The sequence below is a fragment of the Colobus angolensis genome, unplaced genomic scaffold (assembly GCF_000951035.1).
Source record: "Colobus angolensis palliatus isolate OR3802 unplaced genomic scaffold, Cang.pa_1.0 Scaffold191, whole genome shotgun sequence".
Lineage (NCBI taxonomy): Eukaryota > Metazoa > Chordata > Mammalia > Primates > Cercopithecidae > Colobus > Colobus angolensis.
In genome coordinates, this window is record NW_012115055.1 from 1421640 (window position 1) to 1440048 (window position 18409).

At 32.2% G+C, this 18409-nt stretch overlaps 1 pseudogene; it reads left to right on the top strand.

Moving 5' to 3' along the window:
- Nucleotides 1-256: 256 nt before the first annotated feature.
- The window catches only part of LOC105510781, a 45887-nt pseudogene continuing 27734 nt past the window's right edge, over nt 257-18409 (top strand).

Genomic DNA, 18409 nt, shown 5'->3' on the forward strand with positions numbered 1-18409 from the left:
TCTAAGTAAAGACAGGAGTGGCTGTATCCAAGGTATTTTCACATTGGAACTGGAATTAATAGTTGTAGATGGATTTTTAAATTAAAAAAACCTCCATGTTTTGTTTTTCAATTCACTTTGCATTTTATGTGATTATGCTATCTGTATCAGCTAAGCTTAAAATCTGCCTATAGTTGGATTTGTTTGAAGAACAGATAAGGGGACTAAGGAGAAGAGTTTTCTGTTTTACCAAAAGTAGAAAGAAGGAGAAGCAACGATGGAGAAGGGGGCCTGGTGAGTGAACTGTCCTATCTGATGGAGGGCTGGCTGAGCCCTATTGAGAAGTGGATGAACTTACTTTTCTAAGAAGAAACTCTGATAATGGAGTTGGTGCTTAGACTCAGGTGACAATATGCAAAAAAGAAAAAAATGAGGGAGTGAGCTCTTCAGTTACGTTAGTCATGTGGAGTCACTTTAGTACTTGGATAACAGATTTGGAAACATGAAAAAGATTACACTCTGGTGTTGATTTCATACTCACAAGAAGCATCAGAAATACTGGTGGAAGCCAAGGCATTTATGTAGTATCTCCATCAGAGTTTAGCAATTAACAGGTTCAGAATAGGAAAAGGAGAAATGGCCATAGCAAAGTGATTATTACTGGCAATTTTTAAAGCACATGTGTAATATTCCCTGGAGACTAACGGAACATTGCCTGGAGACTAACAGAAATAAAAAACAGCTCAATGAGGGACTGATTTTTTGTAAATGCAGGTGAAATGGGAAACAACAAAAATTTGTATTATAACTTTTACTCCGACTTAAAATACTCACAGCATGGCACAACTTGAGAAAATTTAAATTACACATTTAAAACCCTTTCTCAAGTTAACCTCTACATAAAATCCAGTTTTACTTAGACATGTGTATATTAAAGCCTGAGTCAAAAAATGAAATGCATTAGATTATCCTTAAATGAAACATCTGTTTATGATACTGTTCTTAATTTCTTTACTGGTTCCAAAGATATGTTACTAATTACAAGTGCAAACTAAAAAATTTTAATAATACGAAACAGCTACTCTTATTATTTAAAAGAAAAGACTATTAGAGTACTTGTCTTCTGAAACAAGTTAGATTTGGTATAGAGAGCTAAGTGACATTTTTTTTTCCCAAGTTTCTAATCTTAAGAAAGGAAGACAATTTAGAATGAATGTGGATACATAATTGATTCTGCCAGGCTAGAAAGGGAAAAACTATTTTTGTCAAAAATGTCAAAAATATTTTTCCTTGTTGGTATTAATTGCAAAGCCCTAATTAAATAATACCCTGAGACCTCTAAATCAATGACAGATGACTTTGTCCTTTAGAAGGAGCAGATGGGAAGATGTCAGTATAAATTTGAATTATAATATTAAATTAAAGGTATAAAGAAACTATCATAAAAATGATGTGTCAAAATACATTTTAAATAATATTTTTTATACAATTTGTCACTCTTGCCTTTTTTAACCCTTTGACCAACATGTCCCCATTTACCTCCAATTCAAGCTTCTGGCAACCTCTGCTATACTCTCTGCTTCCATGAGTCCGATTTTATTAAATTCCATGTATAGGTGAGATCATGCAGTATTTGTCTTTGTCTGGCTTATTTCACTTAACTAATGTCCTCTATTTTTGCCATTCTATCTCATCTGTTTGTCCTTTCTTTTCATGAAATGTTCTATAAAATATTCTACGATATCTTTGAAATGTTTTTAATCTTAGATGATTAAGGATAAGTTCCAATTAAATTTCTTTCTCAGAGAATGCTCTCTCAGTTTCCCATTGCTTTATTCTGTACTTTTATTGGAAAATTAAATACCAATTTTTATTATTATCAATTTGAAGAAAATCAGAAAAGAACAAATACTGCCTGTTTGTATATCATAATACATAGAATCATTTTCAAAAGAAATCTTTTCTTGCTTGAATTTCAGTGAGGTAGTTGAAAGACTTTATATCCCTCTATTTCTTTACCCAGAATTTAACGTGATGCTGTTCACTAAACAGAAAAATTAGTATAGCAATTTCTAAAACACAAGTACACTCAATGCACGTTAATAAGAACAAAAGAGTGAGCACAGGTATTGCTGCTTTTCTATATTTATTAAGCTTTTCAGTTTTAAAATATTTACTATTTAATTTTCATGATTTAGAGAAAATAAAGTTACAGGTCTTTGTTTACCTTTGATAACCTGGTTAAGAGTAAAGGCATTTAGGGAAGAAAAGCCAGTGAAGTATATATTAGATATATGCCCATACTTCAAATAACATTAAATCATTTGCTGATCCTTGGAGAGAAGTTGCAGAGATTTAAGAGATTTGAATTCTATCTCCAATTGTACAGCTATTGTTATGTCTGTACTTTTACTGCAAATGATTAATAATGTGAAATTAGTCGCTGTCGGGAACTAACAGTATGATAAGTGTCCTCTTTAAATTAGCTCTGAAGAAGAAACATTAATGGATTTCTATTGCTTCAGTTGATTTTTTTTTCAGTTCTCTTTACAGGTTGAAAGGCTTTGAAGGCCCTAGACAATATATTCAGTCTTAGAGGTAAAAAATTAAATAACTGGATAATTATACTTGGAAAAGTTAAATGAAGAGATGAACTGAATATTATAATTTTATGCATCTCTGCTATCAAACAATGACACACCTCTGTTGATAATTCATAACATTCTGTCATTTGCATATTTTCTCATGGTGTTTTCTTCCAGAAATGTCATACTATTGTGGAAGTATTAATAATTTATTAGAAGGTCCAATTTAAAAATCCTTAAAGGACTAAGACCTGACTATAACAATGATGTATGTACCATAGAGAGCTGAAATATACCATCTTTGTAAATTTGTATTATAATCTAAGGTAAACAAAATCTTAGAATACAGAGATCTTAATGTATCGTACAGTCCAGGTGCTGAGCTAAGTAGGTAAGTTTGTGAATAACGCAATATCATTTGACTTTGAATTGCAAATGTGAACATTAGTTTTTTCTGTGATTTTGAAAAACACATAGTACATGGAAATAATAAATTTAATTTAACTTAATTTAAATTGCAAAAAATAGAAGTGTGCATTAATCTGGTTATCACATCTGTTCAGAATTTATTACCAGCTGTTCATTTCACACTTGTGTTGAACATTATTACCTTGTGGGAGAAAGACAAAATATGCTCCTGACTTTGTATTTCCCTTGGAAGGTATGATATATGAACTCACTCATGAATTAAATTATCACCCTTGGGATATGCAACTCTGTAGACTTCATGCAGATTTCCATATAGTAATCCCCACTTGATTATTCTCATTTTTAAAAAGTAACTTTTAGTGATTCAGGCACATTCAAAGGAGGAGAGAGGGAGTAAAATTTGTATTGATTGTCTACTAGAAGTTATTTCATGTATCTAGCAAAGCAATCTTAAGCCTTTTTATTTCCATTTTACCAATAATGCTTGAAAGAGAATTTAAAACATATTATAAGCTTCGTAAAGATTAAAATTAATTCAAGCATATTTATGTTAAATCAATTTTCTGTCATATTTCTCCCGACCTTGATGTTTTTAACAAAGGCAGATCGCCTCCATAAATGAAATATCTGTAAATTAACTCAAATTTTAACTCATAATCAGGATCAATTTTATAACATAGAAATGGCTTAATAAGTTACTGATTGACATTGCTATATTATAAATGCAAATGTTATATATTAATCTAACTCTTTATATTTTATGTCCCATCTTAAAAATTTGAAGTTAGAATAAGGACACAAATCAAGCTTGAAACTAGAGAACTTTCCATATATTATTCTAGTGATCACAATGTCTTCTATAAAAAAAGTTGTCAAGTTGTTTTCTTCAGTTCAGATTAAGTTATTAGTCTGAAGAGTTTTTCAAGAATTGTTAAGAGAGCTACACATATCTTAGAGTATATGAATTTTTTTATCCTGGAATCTCTTCGACCAACTCAAATCAACAACAAAAATTAAAAAATAAAATCCAGTAGAAGATAAGGGACTTCCTGTCTCCCTCTATTTTGTAGTAGTTTGTATTGTTTGTTTAACATATGTATTGATACCCCCTACAAAACCTCTTTCTATGCAACCCTTTCATTAGGGAAAGCTATTTTTCCCATGCATTGACTTCAGGTTTGCCTATGTGACTTTGACCACTGGGCTATAAACTTTAAAAGCCATAATACAATTTGAAATATCCACTTTTCAGGTACTAATTTCTTTCTGACTTTAGGTTCTAGAGTCAAGAGTTCATGGTGTTTCTGCCAAACAACAAAAACACATGGAACAACAAAAATTAAACCTTTGTTGAAAAAAAAAAACCACTAAAATTTGGTATTTTTTATAGTGGCATAACTTAAACTGATTTATAAAATATTCAGTTTATTTTATTTGACAGCATATATTTGCATTCTTTTGACTATGTTTACTGACATAAAATAAAATTCCAGTATCTTTAATTGGAAAGCAAGATGAAATTTATACATTTACTTTGGATAATACAACTAATTAAAAGCTAAAATGCACTTGCTGATTTGATGGCAAATTTGGTTATACATGATTTTGTTCTATTTAACTTTGGATACATGGTGATAAGAAAGAATTGACCACAAACTACATTATTCCCAATATATCCCTGAATCCTAGAGCATTAGTAGCACTCCTTAATTTATCGTTCCAATCTAATTTCACAGAGCTAGTCTATCAGCACACTCAGTTTAACGATTTTGAGCTACAACTATAGCAATTCATTTATAACATTCTCCAAACAAATTTCAATTTCACTAACAGATTGTGCTTGACTGGGGCTGTTTGTGATCTAAAATAGCTAGGATCCTAACATAAGCTTATAATGAAATGTCTGACAAGACTTTAACATGGGAGTCTCCTAATGATTTTGTAATGTTTTGACAATCTTGAAAATATGTTTTTAAAAGAGCTAGCAAATGCAAGTTTTCCCTAAGCAAAATATCCCATCTGTTCAAAAAAATGTTTTAAGATACCAAAAGTACTAACCACAGTGCAGGAATAAGCGGTTATGTGACTTAATTTTTTAAAATAAATGATCCTTTTATTAGATAAATAATAGGAATTATAGAAACCTTTAAAATCTTGAGTTTATAATTCAACTGCCTGGTAATCTTTTAAGGTATCTGACTAAGAGAATTGTCAAAGATCCTTCAACTGTAGCAAAGTGTGTCCTGAATGCTCCTATTAGAGGAGCTAAAAAGGATGTTTAAAACCTTATTAGTTTAAAGTACAAAGAAAAAGGTGAGTTTTATATTAAAGAGTACTGAATATGCTCCTTTAGACAACTATTATGAACATTCATCATTTACTGCTCCAATTGAGGGAATTTTGACAATTCCCTTTACAAGTCACCTTTAAAGCTCTGCCAACTCTGCCAAGCTAATGAGGCCAAAATATTGATTTGAGTTGTCCACATGTTAGCTCAAATGAACGCAAGTCAGCTTGAGTTCTTTGTTCTATTTTGAGTTTTCCATCTGTATTACTTCAAGAAGGTTACAGTGAACACTTTCCTTTTGCATATGATACATAGGTTTTTTTCAAGATTTAGTTATTCTGCATACTTTATTTCATGTTATAGATATACACTCCTCAACTGATTCATTTCAAATGTAATAAAACTGAGGTCCTGGAAAATAAAATAACCTATATGGTTAAAACAACTGAAAATGTGTAGAGTGAGAATTTCTAATGTCAATTTACTACAATGTCTTGCCTGCCTGCCTATCTTGCTTTCATTCTTCCATTTGTCTTTTTTTCTATTTCCTTCTATAGGAATGTCTACTTTTTTGTTATAATCTAATCTTTAAATGCTAGCAGGCCAGGTGAGGTGGCTCACACCTCTAATCCCAGCATTTTGGGAGGCTGAGGCCAGAAGATCACTTGAGGTCAGGAGCTTGAGACCAGACTGGTCAAGAGGTGAAACCCCATCTCTACCAAAAATACAAAAATTAGCCGGGCATTATGTCACATGCCTGTTAATCCCAGCTACTCAGAAGACTCACTTGTACCCAGGAGTTGGAGGTTGGAGTGAGCCGAGATTATACCACTGCACTCCAGCCTGGAGACAGAGGGAGACTCCATCTCAAAAAACAAAACAAACAAAACAAAATGCTAGCAAATAAAAATGTACCTATGATCATGAAGTATAAAATAAGACACATGAAAGTTTATTTTCATTTAAATTTATCTCCATTTTTACCAATTTAAGAAAAAATTGAATATATTTAGATGTCATATTTATTAAATTAAAAATAAATATTTATCTAATTTTTAAGGCTTCATTTTAGCCAATATATTCAGGAGGATTAATATTTTTGTTTATATGTTTGGGGACAATCACATTTGGATTTTGGGCTCTCTCTAATCATGTTAACAATTTTACAATGAGAAACCTAAGTAAATAGCAAATACCATATTGCCATTGGTGGTTTTGCATTGGTAGTTTCTGATTGCTGTTTCAGATACAACACTGACGTTCCAAGGTAGATCTACCATTAAGTTAATGCATCCCAAGCTACAGGGTCCCTCACTTATTAAGACTGCTTCTAAATTAACAGTTTTTTTCTTTTTTATTTTTTGAGATGAAGTCTCGCTCTGCCGCCAGGCTAGAGTATGGTGGCCTAATCCTGACTCACTGCAACCTCCACCTCCCGAGTTCGAGGCATTCTGCTGCCTCAGCCTCCTGAGTAGCTGGGATTACCAGCATGAGTTACCACACCCAGCTAACTTTTGTATTATTATTAGAGATGGGATTCACTATCTTAGCTAGGTTGGTCTTGAACTCCTGACCTCAAGTGATCTGACCACCTTGACCTCCCAAAGTGCTGAGATTACAGGCGTGAGCCACTGCACCTAGCCTAACAATCTTTTTTATACCTAATTTTATGATTATACATTATTCTTATTCTTAAAGAAGTTCCTCAAATTACAATGTTTCACACTCCAAAACTTGAATATCCCTTTAATTATCCTATATATTAATAAAAATAAAAAAATCTTTAAAGCCTGTCTACCGTGTGCCCCCTTTCTCTTACAGTTATGATCAGTATTTGGTTATTTTTAAAACTGATTCAAAAAGAGGAATGTTCATGTAATTTACAGTTTAAATCAGGTCACTTTTAAGAGACAGGATAAGCTAGGTTTATACCAGACAAACTGGAATACATAATCTCTTGAAATAAGCTAGAATGTGAAATGGTGAATATCTTTTAGTTCCTTTGGAACTAAAAATTGTGTGAAAATCCAGCATTTGATTGTATCGACAAACAAATAAAGAAGTTTCAGGAGGGCCTGACAAATGATTTCAAATATTTGAATGTTGTAGGAATTAAAGGTGCACTTGTGTTTTGTCTCTTGTAAATAGTAAATAAAAATCAAGAATTAAATTTGAGTTCAACATAAGAAAGAACGGCCTATTCTCCATTCTCCTATTTCTTTTCAGAATTAAAATTACCCAACAGCAGAAAAATCTTTCTTGTGAACCAGCATTTACTTTGTCACAGAAAATATTTTCACAGAAATAAGATGACCCATTAAATAATGATGAGATAACTGCATTGGCTGGAAAAGGTCCTGTGAATTCTACAATTGGAAGTAGACCACATAGTGCTTGATAGCTTTGCCTCCACAGTCAAACACACTAGATTTAGATTTCAACATTTTACTACAAAGTCCAGAATTTCTGAAAGGACATAGAGATTAATGTTTACACAATGCTTACACTTTATTCATATCATTGTAATATTATTTCAAACTGTTAAAATTAACATTTTATTATTTAGACCTAAATAAAGTGCAAGAAGACTCACACTTATGGATACTAAAAATGATCATTTTCTATCTAAGAAGCAAAATTTTGGAAGGTGTATCCTTAAGTTTGCTTTGGGAACACATATACACACACACACACACAATTATCTGACTTAAGAAAATAAGGAAATGTCTCATCTCACATGAAAGAAATGTAAAGGCTCTAAAAAAAAGAAATGTAAAGTAAAGGCTCTAAAATAATTAGCTCATTTTGGATTCCTGGTCAGCTTTCATAAAGTCATCTTCATCTATGTCAAAAATTATAATCTCCTGCTAACCGTCGGTCAGATGTTTGATCATGTTGGTTTATACTGAGAAACATGAACACGTGAGTCGTTAATCTGTAGTATCAATAGGCACCACAAGTACCTGGTATAGCCCCTCTCATTAAGGAGAAGAAAGCATGTTATGGAAATGGAAGAAAACATTGAGATTCCAAGGCTGTTCACATTGCCCAAAGGTATTTTACATTTGGTAGTGAAATTTTCTTAGGTAATACAGTATCTCTTTTGTAATTGAACGTGAATGTGTTTCCACAATCCTGAATAAAACTCAGAAAACTACTGTTATATTTACCATCCCTAAAATCTATCCATATTAGTAATATTAACCTAAGTTAGTTTGAGATTTACATTTTCATTTTATAGCATTCCATATATTGTAAGTTCAATAAATAAAACAAATCATGCCAAATGTTTGAGCTAATTAAGATTATATGGAGCCTACCATCATTCCTCTTGTATGCCTACATACTCTTGAGTCTTAGGTTGCAAGGCCAAGAAGGAAGCCTCTGGTGTCACACGGCAGATATTTGGAGGATGCTAAAAATATTTGGGTATAAATGACCCCTTGCTACTCATATTATTCTGAATATATAATTGAAACACAATTGTCAGATCATAGCACACATGTCTTCAAGAAGGAAATGAGCCATTTATTGAAAGTCATTTATATGTTTATTTACTTACATATGCATTAACAGGTTTATGTATGTTTGTATGTGTGTGTGTAACATAAACACGAGAATTTTCATATCTCCAGAAATGAAGCATCATCATTGTGATTCTATTGATTTTCACAATTTTTGTAATTACAAACTATTTCAAAGCTGCATAAAAGTATAAAAACAAGTAGATCTATTTGAGAATACAAATTCAGAAAAGGTGAAACAGATACAATTTGCCTCTATGTAAAATATGCAGAATGTAAATAATCACTTTATTACTACTGTAACTTGACAGTAAACTGTAGATTCTCATTTGCATCATTTGTCTTCTTTCTATTATGTATAAGTATGTTTTTAATTGACATACATACCTTGAAGAGTATGTATATATTCAATATATGTTTACAGATGCAATTATTCTATACAAAGATAAAAACCACATTACTTAAATCTTTACAATATAATCAATTTTCAAGTTATTATAGTGTCTTTATAACATTGAACTGACAGAAAATTTAAATATTTTGAAAAAGCAATAACTGTCTATATAAGCAAGTTTCTTTGGAATTTGTGTATAACGGTCTGTATTTTCTTGATGATTTTTACCATTTCAATTGCATTGGAAACAAAATAATTATAAATTATCTCCTCTAATTATATAATTATATTTTAGGGACAGTGAGGCAATTACATTCGCTATTAAGGGGATACAATTTTATTTTTATTAATTTCTTTTTCTTCATTCTCTTTTTGTATGATGTTTCTTATTGTCGTTTCATTATACTGTAGCAATTCATTTGAATTCTTTTTTTTTTTCTTTTTTTTTTTTGAGACGGAGTCTCACTTTGTCCGCCAGGCGGGAGTGCAGTGAGGCGATCTCGGCTCACTGCAAGCTCTGCCTCCTGGGTTCAGGCCATTCTCCTGCCTCAGCCTCCCAAGTAGCTGGGACTACAGGCACCCGCCACCACACCCGGCTAATATTTTGTATTTTTAGTGGAGACGGGGTTTCACCGTGTTAGCCAGGATGGTCTCGATCTCTGATCTCGTGATCTGCCTGCCTTGGCCTCCCAAAGTGCTGGGATTACAGGCTTGAGCCACTGTCCCCGGCCCTATTGAATTCTTAACATACTTACAACTGAATGGGAGATATTTAGGGCACTCTCTAATGATTTGATTGGTGTTAGAAGCTGAGGGAAACTTTAACAGAGAAACAAGGTGGCTCTACTCTGAAATACATTCAGTGTTACCCAAACTGTGCTTATGGGAAGTGAAAATATGAAAATTCTTAAAAAATATTTTCTGTTTTTATTGTTTTGTGTTTCTTTCTTTCTTTTTTTTTTTTTCTTAGGACCAAAGTAAAAATGTAATAACTTGTCAGAAAGAAAGAAATATGTCATGCCTCAGAATTTTGGAACAATTAGGAATTTTAGGCATTATCTATAGAATCACTTTATTTGTAAAGTAAGAGGACTGGAGTGTCCAAGAGTATCTTACATCTGACACTCATCCTACCAATGGAGCTCTTCAAAACAACTTCTGAATCTGACATTACCCGTTGTTTTAAAATATATTTTTCCCATTCATTCCTCAGTTGAAATGCTACTTAGTTGATTGACACAATTCTGTTTCTGTCACTATTAAGGGAAATGAATATTTACACTCCACCTTGAGATGGTTATTTATTTCTTCCTCTGAAACATGAGTTAACTATACTCATAGCCTCATGGTTATTAACTGTGGTTCTTGTCTCTTGAGTAGCAAAGCAGACAGGATTTTAAATAAGGCAATTGTTTTCATTCTTGTTTGTTGACTAATAGAATTAATTCATCAGACTCAGTATTATTAAGTATAATTTTAATAGTTATATTTATTTAATCCAGTTAAAAACATTTATCAAAAGTCTGGATTTATATTTTTTTTAAAAAAAAATTCATTTTTAATACAAGTAAACCGCATGGATTTCCAAATACTGCTAAAGAACCTATAAAGTGTATAATTATACATGCTTGGTTTACTTATAATTTTCTCATTAACCTTTCTTGTCTCAGCCCATTATAATTGCTTAGATGTATTTACAATGGTTCAGTATACTTACTTTTGTTTCTACTTGGGAATTTCCTTTTTATTTTGTATCAAATGTTTCTGGTCTGAAAGTGATCAGCCTCCACTGTTTTCCACTCAATTTGCTTTTGAGCAGCATCTTATCTGAGTCCTTGTGAATGCATTCAATTATTATTCTGTTTCTAAGACACTGGTGCCTACTTTGTTCCTTGCAATGCCTCCCATTGTCCCCTCTGGCTTCACTGAAGCAGTTTCTTTCACCTAGTCTCTTCCCTGATTTTGGTAGCCAGGCCTGTGATGCCAAGATATCTGTCCTAGAAACTTCTCATTATGCTCAATCCACAAAATATCATTTCCTGAAGGTTTAGCCATGCATCATCAGCTTTAAAATTTAAAGATGGTCTTAACACTTAGAATATAACCAGCATATGCCTTTAAATGTTAACATATGTAATAAATTATTATTAGCGCACTATTAACAGATAAATATGAGTTCTTCATCTTTGTATCCTAGTAATAAGCACAATGCCTGGAATGTAGTTGGTATTTAGCAGTGCTTGTTGAAAGAAGGATGCATTGAATGAGCCATGAATCACGTAGTGTTTTTATTCACATGCAAAGATAATGTTTCAGAATTCTCTTCTAGTAGCTATATTTCACTTTAAGATTCCTAAGTTTTTCTTTAAACTGTATCCTTAAGCTTATGATTAAGTGATGCTTCAGAGTTTAAATGTGTTCATATTAGCTCCCATAATATATAGACTTGTCTACCATGAATATTTAGGAACCTAGATACATGAAATGGCAGTTACTGTTATTTCATTATGATCTATTACATTTATCCAGAGGCAGTAGAATAAAAGCATTCCGTCTTGTAAAGCAGGCTTATAAAACCATCTATATTATTTTGTATTTTTATTGCTCTATTCCTCTAAGGAGCTCAAGATGCTCTAACGAAAGGTTTTTTACTCTAATGATAAACTGCCCAGAATCCCTTTGACACTCAAGTAAATATGCATAAAGTCACACATAAGGCTGCTTTCTCTATTATGAATTTATTCTGTGTTAAGGAAAAAAAAATGGGAGCACTTAATCACCTGAAAGTCTAAGGCAAAGCTGTTGAATTCATCATAGAATGTCCCTTAAAAAGTCGATATCAAAGAACATTTGTTACTGTTTTACACTAGCAATAATTTGTTTTTGTTTTTTGACCTTATGGATTTACTGGAAAGGGGGTAACGATGTCTAGTTCAATTTTGGTATTATAAATTTGCCCAAATTTTATTAATCTTTACATAAAAGATACAATAAATATGTTAAGAGCTCATAAGTTCTAATATTTTATAAAGTATGTGCAAAAGTAATTTTAAAAGTAGATTTATGTAAAAATTATTATTGTATTTGTTATTTCATATACTATTGGTACTTTATGATACTATTCCTATAAACACTAGGTAAACAAAAGTAATCTTTTTAGTAGCCATTTTTATTTAAAAAAGGTACAGCACAGATAAAAACTTTGAAAACACTGAGTACATGGAATTTTTATGCAGTACTGTAGGAAAGCAATATGGGAATTTAAAAAATCATAAAACTATTCAAAAATTATTTTCCTCATGCACATAGACATTTTTCAAATTTTATGAAGGAGAAAAAGCTAAAGATAAACCAAATGTTCAACAATAGAAAACTGATTAACTAAATAAAGTATACTCACTTTAGAATAGTATGGAAGTTATAGTAATAACAGAAATCTCAAGAATGATCAGAATACATACTGCTAAGTGAAAAAAATAGAAATTTTACTTATACTATCATTAAGGTATTGTAGACATTTTATGTGTCCACTAACACAAATTGAAACAAATTACTCTATTGCCCAATCTGAGTAATCACAGAATCAGTCTTTTCTATTAAACCCCATATCCATTTGGCTACCACTCCATATAAATTCAATAATGTCTCTCTGAATAAACTGCATTTGCTATAGTTTTACACATTTTAAATTCCATAGCTTGAAATGAAGTCTCTCCACTTGCTCTTGTTGCCTACTTCTCTACTCTAATCTCTTCCCACTTCAACAAAACACTTCAATTATAATAAATAACTTGTGATTTCATGAAGATACAGTCTTTTTTTTACAATTTGGGGATATTAGTTGTATTATATTTGCTCTTTGCAGTACTCCTCTTTCCTCTTGTTGAGTGACCCAACGCTGGTGATATTCTAGAATTCTACTCAAGTGTTTACCTCCACTTGGCAGCTTTCTTGCCCCATACTTTCTAACACCCTAGTTGTTAGATATTTCATTAGGAACTACAATGACATCTTGGGAAGTTGTTATATCATTCCGTATATTTCTAAGGGCGGGGATTGAAGCAGTATTTAATAACCACCAACACATTTTTTAGCATTGTTAAGTAAAATAGCAACAAACAGAAATAGTTGTATGTCTTAGTATAGTGCATTATTGCAAAGAGGTTTTTTTTAGATGTACCGGTTATGCTATGTTTCTAAAAAACTAAAAATTTAAACTTAAGCTTCAGTGATGTATAAATGAAATATTATTTAACTACGAAAATCAAACTGGTCAGAATAGAAGGTCAAAATGAAAAAAAAACTATATAGTCTGAAGGAATTATAGAGAATATTCATTTTGATAAAGTAACAGCTTTTTTATAATATACCAAAGCCATTAATAATTAGGTGTGAACCAAATGTGGGCATGATACATACAGACAATTATAAAATGTTGATGACAGAAATTGAAGAAATCTTAAATTAATGGAGAGACCCTACTACACTCATAGACTGGAGAAGTCAAAATTGTTAAGATGTAAATCCTCCCCCAAGTTGATCTACAGGTTAAACACAGTCATAATTTAAATCTCAGAATGGATTCTGGTAGAAATTTATAATTTAAACCTAAAATTTACATGAAAAACAAAGGATCTAGACCAATCATTTGTAATAAATGAACAAGGTGGATAACTCATACTATTATTAAATAATAAGTGATTTCGAGGATTACTATATGGAACCATAATAATAAATATACAATGGTTTTATCCTAAAGATTGATGAATCTATCAGTAAGGCAGAGTTGAAATACTTCCACATATATATGGGCAATTGATTTTTGACAAGAAGGTCAAATGGAGAAAGGATGAACTCTAGAAAAACATGGTATATGAACAACTGGATATCCATATGCAATGTGTGAGAGAGAAAGAGACAGAGAGAGACTGACGTTTGCTCAACCTATTCTGGCCACTGTGTGTGTGTGTGTGTGTGTGTGTTTGTGTATAATACATATAAAGTAACCCAGTATGAAATGTAGGACTAAATTTAAACATTAAAACTTCTAAGAAAAAAACATAGTAGAAAATGTTTGTTACTTAAGTACAAATCCCAAAGCAGAACTGATAAAAGAAAAATGTATAAGTTGCCCATCATCACAATTAAAAAGCAAACCATTGGAATAGAAGAGTTAAGAAGGATAAATCACATAAAGACAGTAATAAATGCAAACATGAAATTGTTTTGTCTATCTCTAAATAAATGAATAAAACTTTTCATTTATTTTATGACCTTTTAAAAATTCTACTGTTATAGTGTACAATCAATGATATCAGATTATATTTCAATATCTTTAGTAACTGGTTATGCTAAGTACAAAGGTTTAGATCATATGTTTCACTATCAAAATCAGGGATAAGCAGTATTTTTCTTAATGATCCAGATAGTAATTATTTTAGGCTTTGATGGCCATACATTTCTGCTACAATTCAACTGTGGTTGGAGCTCAGAGCAACCATACAAAACAGGTAAACAAATGTATTTGTCCAATGGATCCCTATTAAACTTTATCTATGAAAACAAGTGGCTAGTCTAGCCTCATATTTTGTCAAATACTTATATAAAATCAATCATAGTCACGGAAAATCTTTTTTAGGTTATCGCTAAGTAACATAAAATCATAAAAATGGCTTGTCACTTTGAATATTGAAGGTTTTTGTAGATATTCTCTGTTTGTTCATGGGTTTCTGGTTGCCAGACTGTTTGCTTTTGTTCTTCATGTATTGTAGTGAAAAGATGCTAAACCTTGACTTTAGTTTTATATTCTCATTCTTCTACTTATTAAATTTGGTTTGAATCACTTAAATTTTCTGAATGTCACTTTCTCCTGCAAGTGTAAAATGTAATAATCATGAGGATTAAAGGAAATTCAAAGATCACTTTGAATGCAAAATTTATTATATTTATATAGCATTGCTTTAGCTGCCTCATTCCCTACCCACTCTTCATCGTTGCTTCACTTCCAAGTTTGACTAAACTCTGCTGAAGATCCTGACCAACAGTGCTACCTTGCATCCACCTTTTCTTTGAAGAGAGGACATTCTGCATTAATACAACTGTGATCCGAATGCTAATGTTTTCTAAGTTGATTTCTCTATTCTAAGTGTTTCCCTTTGGTTGAAGCAATTGTTTCCTCCCATACTACCAAAGTTGTCTTGCACAAACTCATTATTCAACTGCTTTTAAAATGTGGTGATTTATTACTGCCTGTGCATACAAACTCCTTTCTGTGGTACATAGGAGAACACTTTGCTTTTCAGTCAAGTGCTCAGTATAACCCCTACCATTTCATGCTCTGGGCACTCCACATGGAGAGGTCTCATCTGGCATACAGTCGTAGGCCTTGCCTCTACTTCCCTCCTTCTCTTGCCACTACCTCCCTCTTTCACTTGCCACTCAGGAGAAGCAGCCAGGCACAGCTCCTGTAAGTCCACACTCCTTTGTGTGTTTCTGTCTACACTTTATAGGTGTCACACCGAAGACCAACCTTCTGGCCTTGGCAATGATTTTTGAAGCTTCTATGGCCATGTGTATGTTGGTAACAGATGTATATATAAAATCTGTTTATTACTATTGTACCCCCCACAAATAAACATTATTTTTTCTTAAAAAGAAAGTGTATCTTGGCTGTGCACTGTGGCTCTTGACTGTAATCCTAGCACTTTGGGAGGCCGAGGCAGGTTGAACCACAAGGTAAAGAGATCGAGACCATTCTGGCCAATACGGTGAAACCCCACCTCTACTAAAAATACAAAAATTAACTGGGTATGGTGGCGCTGGCATGTAGTTCCAGCTACTCAGGAGGCTAAGGCAGGAGAATCGCTTAAACCCGGGATGTGGAGGTTGCAATGAGTCAAGATTGTGCTACTGCACTCCAGTCTGGCAACAGAGCAAGACTCTGACAAAAAAAAAAAAAAAAAAAAAAAAGAAAGGAAGAAAGAAAGAAAGCGTATTTTAAGGTTTTAAAAGACAAAAACGTAAGCTCTTTCTCATCATACATAGAATCTCGGCAAACATTAACTTAAAAATCTTACCTCCTACCATTTTTCCCTTCCCTATTTCATGTTTGTGTGTCCTATATTCTGGTTACTCCAATATACTCCTCATTCTTTAAATAAGCCACGATTATTTATGTTCACTCCGTGCAGTTCCCTATGGCCTTCAGATTTCTTCCTGTCTATTATGATGTTATTTCTTGCATAAGACTTATTTGTATATCTCCTTGGAGTGAATATTGATATTTTCTCTTCTGTATAACACTTTGGACTTATCTATAAATGAGGACTTTCTAATATACTCTCAATTTTATGATCTTACATCCACCACAAATCTATTATCTTCTTAGCTCAGCCTGATGTAGTCTTCTTTTTATCTCCATTTTCTAGTTCATAGCCTGGAATAGAGTAGAAGTTCAGGAATATCTGGTAAAAGTGAATTAAAATTATGAAAAAGACATGATTGTGTCTCATAGAAAAACACTACTTTAGCATTTTCACCTTTAGCATCTTTCTCTACAGTTTCTTGATTTATAAGAAATGATTACTAATAACTTTATTAAAATTTTTGGTAACTATATATATTCTAGCCTTGATATCACTGGAGCTGTGAATTTAAGCATATTCAAATAGTTCAAGTTATCCATTGCTCACACGTTCTTTATTCTCCTTAGAAATTGTGCCTTCTTATTCCTTATATATCTTCCTTGGGTTTTCTTATATGAGTTGACAGTTTAGATAATGACAGAAGGAAAAAGAAAATTGAAAGTTACTGCCTGTTTAGTGCCATCTGCTGTTATATTTCTTTTTGCTAGTTACTCAAGGAGCAGCTTTTTAAAATTTAATTTTGGCAATGCTTTTCTACAGTTTTTCAGCACCCTTCCCCCTTCCTTTTTTATATGCTACATATCTCTGATTTGGCTTCTCAAATATATTGCTACATTTTCTACTCTGAAAAAGGTTTAAGATTTCTCTAATGCCAGTCACTTGTCAATTTTGATAGGAATTTAGACCTATATTCGAAAATGTTTAAGAATTAGTCTAGACAAATAGGTCAGGGGAATTGAAATGCCTCTGTTTTCTGCATCCTTTCTGACATCTTGGTTTCCAAAGATTTAAAACACAAAGGCCATTAGAGTAAGTATTACTGGGAACATCATTTTCCTTGAATCCTTTTATCTTTCTATCCAGTAACTTAGCTACATTATCAAAAATGCCCCAAATTTCACAGCCCTAAATGACCACAGTATTCCTGAGAGCAATGACTATCAGCCAAATAATGCCATTTTGCTACTATGGTTTCTATCTCCATTTTTGGATGACTTAATTTACTAAAAGTAAAAAACTAAAAATTATACATGCTAAAATATTTATTGTAAATTACATTTTAATATTTTCTGATCATTTCTAAGATGTAAGTTACACACACACGCACACAATTTGTTCCATTGTACATTTTCCCCCATTATTTGCTTGGCTAAATTTGATCTTCTATAACAGATCTCCACCTGCCCTGCACCCCTTTCCTCCATTAAAATGGTAAATTCTAGAAGCCCAAGAGGACTCTTTGTAGAGGAAATTGACATGTGGATAAAAGGGAGTAAAGCCAATTCATAGATAACTTTCAAAACCAATTCAGGAATTTCAAACTTCTTCAGAAAAGAAATGAAGAATTAGTAAGCATTTGTTCAGAGGAAAGGATTGAAGCAAATTTTTAAAGTTGTTGTGAATGTGTAGGAAGAACTGGAAGACAGACTGAAATTAAGTGATGCCAATCAGACAGTTAGATTAGGGGTAGCTATGTGAGATGAAATAGTATACACATTCTATCAACTGCTATAAGAATTTTAACTAGAATGATGATAGGTAAAAGCAAAAGATAAAGGGGCTAAATATGTTTAAAGTAATTTGACAATTAATTAAATGTGAGAGAAAAGGGGCAAGAAAAGATTAAAGATGCCTCCTAGAAAGAAAAAGGGAGCTATTTTTTAGGTTCATTTTGTGCCTTATACTGAAATAAAAGAGATTTTTCTAACCCATTTCAAGATCTCTTTTTATTAAAACAAAAGCTTACTATAATTCTGGATCTAAACAGAAATACTTGCAAGAAAGATAATTAGAATAATACAGGTTTGAACAACGTACAGATAGTGACATAAGATGTAATTTGAAAT